The sequence below is a fragment of the Enhydra lutris genome, unplaced genomic scaffold (assembly GCF_002288905.1).
Source record: "Enhydra lutris kenyoni isolate GAN:26980312 unplaced genomic scaffold, ASM228890v2 scaffoldscaffold23, whole genome shotgun sequence".
Taxonomy (NCBI): Eukaryota; Metazoa; Chordata; class Mammalia; order Carnivora; family Mustelidae; genus Enhydra; species Enhydra lutris.
This window is the reverse complement of record NW_019154107.1, coordinates 16269901-16273929: the sequence shown is the minus strand read 5'-3', so window position 1 is coordinate 16273929 and position 4029 is coordinate 16269901. Positions and strand designations below refer to the sequence as shown.

Here is a 4029-nt window from a genome sequence, read left to right as displayed (position 1 = left end):
CTGCAACATGTATGCCAGGCATTGGTAACCACAGTAAGTTCCTGCCAGGGTGTGTGTGGAAGCTGGCCTAAGACTTGTTTCCTATTATCACTGTTGCCCAGCATGAGGTTGTGAGAGATACTCTAACATTCTGACTTCCAAGATCTTCATCTTGCTATGCAGACTTAACCATTAGTATTTGAAGAATTTAATGAACATAAACATTTCAGATAAAGCCAGGATCCCATTTAATTTAATCCCTACCCAATGGCTTTCCCTTTCCTTCTTCCCAAGACACAACTGCAGTCTTGATCTTCAGGCCATGTTCTATACTTTCACTATTTACATGCACTTAACCGGGGCCCCACCTCACCCCACTCCACCCCCATTCTCATATACCCACATCGTTTATAAGGGGAAGATTGATATTGTATTTTCCAGGGTCCCATGGAATACCTTCTCCCTTCCTCTTCAGAGAATCTGAGCTGCATGTGGATGGGGCATGTGTGGGTAGAGGGACTACTGGTTACCTATTTTGAAACTTAAAAGGTGAGAGATTTGCGCACATGAATCAACCAGAGACCTTTATTTACTTAGGAACCAAATAACTTTATTGAATGAAAGGCAAGACTGGAAGAAAAAAACTGGAACCTTTTGCAGAAGCAATACTGCAATACGCATGCTCGGCATGGTGATCAGGCAAAGTCACCATGCGCCCTGGGGCTATGGGGAAAACAGTCCCAACTCAGTTCTTTTTCTCGCTGTCGCCCAGGGTGAGCTTGTCAAACAGGTACTCTGCCAGGCCGTCTTCCGGAGCCCCCATCTTGCGCAGGTCGGTGACATAGCCCCCCAACTCTTTGACGGCCTCGACTTGCTCGTGTAAGTAGTGGCTCTCCAGGAAGTCGCACAGCTGGGCGTCGTTCTTGTTGGTGGCCAGCTGGTGCAGGTCGAGCAGGCTCTGGTTCACACTCTTCTCCAGGTGCAGAGCGCACTCCATGGCCTTCAGGCCGCCCTCCCAGGCTTCGCGGTCTGGCTTCTTGATGTCACGGAGGCGGATGTGGCCCCCGCGCTGGTTCTGCAGCTCCATGAGCTTCTCGGCATGCTGGGTCTCCTTGCGGGACTGGCGCAGGAAGAACTGGGCGAAGTTCTTCAAGGCCACGTCGTCGCGGTCGAAGTAGAAGGCCATGGACAGGTACACGTAGGAGGCGTAGAGCTCCAGGTTGATCTGGCTGTTGATGGCGGCCTCGCAGTCGGGGTGGTAGTTCTGGCGCACTTGGGAGAGCTGTGCGGTGGCCATGGTTGGTAGCACCCACACCAAGGTGAAGGTGGTGCGGAAGCGAGGGCTGCGGGGCTGAAGGTGGTGGTGGCAGGTCCTCGGTGGCTTTTTAGGCGGGGGGGCGACCAAGGAGATGGGCGGTGGGCAGGCTCCTGAGCTGGTGGTTCACGAGTTCTGGGTTGGAACCGGAAGGTGGGTCCGTTACGCGGGAGTTGGGGGGGTGGGGTGAAGATCGGTTAGCAGGTCATTGGGGTCAGAGTGGAGGGGGCCCTAGGCTCTGGAGGGACTAGGGGGTGTGGCTGGGGGCGTGGCTGGGGCGTGGCTGGAGGTAGAGCGGAATGAGAGCACTGTTCCGGGTTCAGAGGAGCCAGGTGACACAGTGTGACTCTGCTGAGCATGTAGCCTAAATATTTTTAACTGTTAGTCATGAATATAAGTGCAACTGTTTTGAGTTAGTCACATGCATGGTTTCTTTGAGCAATCTCCTTGAATACAGTCATGATGGGATTGTACACCAAATATAGTGCTTTTGTGGTATCACTGGAATATTTAGTATCACAAAGCTTTATTTGGATGGCAGCTATCCTCAGTGACTCAACATCCATATTAATGACACTTCTGATAGCCTCCTCACTCAGTTTCTAGACCTTATTGTTTCACAGACCTCCACTTCTCTCCTATTCACGATCAGGTTCAGTCCTTTCCAACAGCAGAGCAGCACCTCCAAAGTCTCAGCAAATCTTTCCACCTCTCAATCTTCCACTCTTTGCATTTCTTCCTCACTCCCTCTATTCCCTCTCATCTCTTACTATTTCAACGCAGTCCTAGGAACACATTCCTTCTGCCTTGTTTGGACCCCAAAATGGACAGCATCAGTGATCTCTCCACTGACACCCTAGATTTGCTCACCGCCTCTCACTTGGCTCGCTGATTCCCTTCCTCTTGGGGAAATGCAGATTCCTCTTTTCTCTCGCAGAAAACAAAAGTTTTTAGGTGCATTCTTACAGAAAGCACTGCTAACCATGTGGATGTATTCCTCCCTCCAGCCTCAACTGTACTTTCACTGCCGCTCAGCAAGACTGTGTTTTTATTTTTTAACTCCTTAAATTATATTCTGTGAAATGAACCATGTGACAGGGAATACCACCGATCTCAAATCGCCTTTTATTTATTCATTCATTCATTCAACAAATATTTATTGATTACCTAATATGGCCAAGGAGCTAGTCTGTAATTTGGGCATATATTAATAATGAAGAGACAAATCTCTTTTCCCATGATGTTTGTATTTTAATGGAGAACCAGATCAAACTAAACAAACATAAAACTGCCATCCCCCCCACTCTTATTGTTGTAAGTGCACACATACAAGATATGTATATGGAAATTTAAAAGGCAATATATCCTCAGAATTCAAGGATATTATAATAGAAGACATAAAACCAACCTAGGTATTTATAATTCATTTATTTGTGCATTAATGCAGCAACCATTTAGATACTCCAAATATGTGTCAGACACTGTGTTTGATTCTGGAGATACACAGAAGAATCAAATGTGGTCTATATTCTCAGATAGAGTTAGAATAAAATACCTGTTTTTATTGAAAGATTTAATCCCATGGCTCTAATTAACGCACCTTTGGTTTTGTTGTTGTTTTGGTCTCTATTTCTCTTTGCAAGTTTACACTATTTTATAATCACTGTTCATGATAAAAGCAAAGGATCAAATATCAAATGTCATGATGTAAACTTACCCAGGCAGTTTTAGAGGCATTTAATTGTTGATTCTGTAAATAAATAGACATCTATTTGAGAAGTTGATTTTAATGATAAAATCACATACTACAGATGGAAAAGTACCACATGATCAATTTCTCAATGAGAAAATTTTGTTCCTTATTTGCTTAACACCAGTGTTTAGTCTTAAGATAATTGTAGACTTTCAAAATTTCCTTGGGACATTCCATTGTAGTCTTCATTATAAGAATCCATTTAAGCAAAAGAGATCTGGATTTTGTAGAACATTTTCTCATTATGTCTCAAGATTATTTAATAATTTATCACTATAATTATATTCCTCAAATACTTAAAAATAATAATACCATTGAATGGTTACTAAAGGGTGATAATGGTGTTTCTCAAATACTTCATTCCTTATCATTAATTCCTAGGGGAGATGGTAATGATAAAATATATATAATAAATAAGAAAAACCCAAGACTTAAAAACCAGCTTTTCTAAGGGAAATCAATAAAGAAGCATGGATTGGAACTTCAAATTTCCACAAGGGAAATATATATATAAATAGAAACAAAAGCATTACATTCAGTTTTCTAAAATGAGGAATATAAAACTAAGTATAAAGATAGAATGAGGAAACTTCAAAGCAGATGATGGGTTTTAAAAACATCAGTATAGGACTATAAGATAAAGTCTTCCTTGAAATGTTTGTGGTCACTGTTTGTATTGTATTAGTGTTCTACAGAGAAACAGAACCAGTAGTATATATACATATATACACATATATACAAAAATGTGTGTATACATATAAATGTGTGTATATGTATATAAAAATAAGGCATTTGTTTACATGATTATGGAGGCTGACAAGTCCTCAAATCTGCATTTGGCAAATTTGAGACCTGGGAGAGGTGATGGTATAGCTCAAAGCCCAGCAGGCTAGAAACCCAGAAAGTTCAAGTCAATGGTAGGAAAACAATCAGTGTCCCACGTCAAAGCCAGTCAAGCAAGGGAGGGTTCTCTCTTACTCAA

At 42.6% G+C, this 4029-nt stretch overlaps 1 pseudogene; it reads right to left on the bottom strand.

Annotated features, from left to right (window-relative positions):
• Positions 1-724: 724 nt before the first annotated feature.
• On the bottom strand, positions 725-1276 carry LOC111150465 (annotated as a pseudogene).
• Between the last annotated feature and the right edge of the window lie 2753 nt (positions 1277-4029).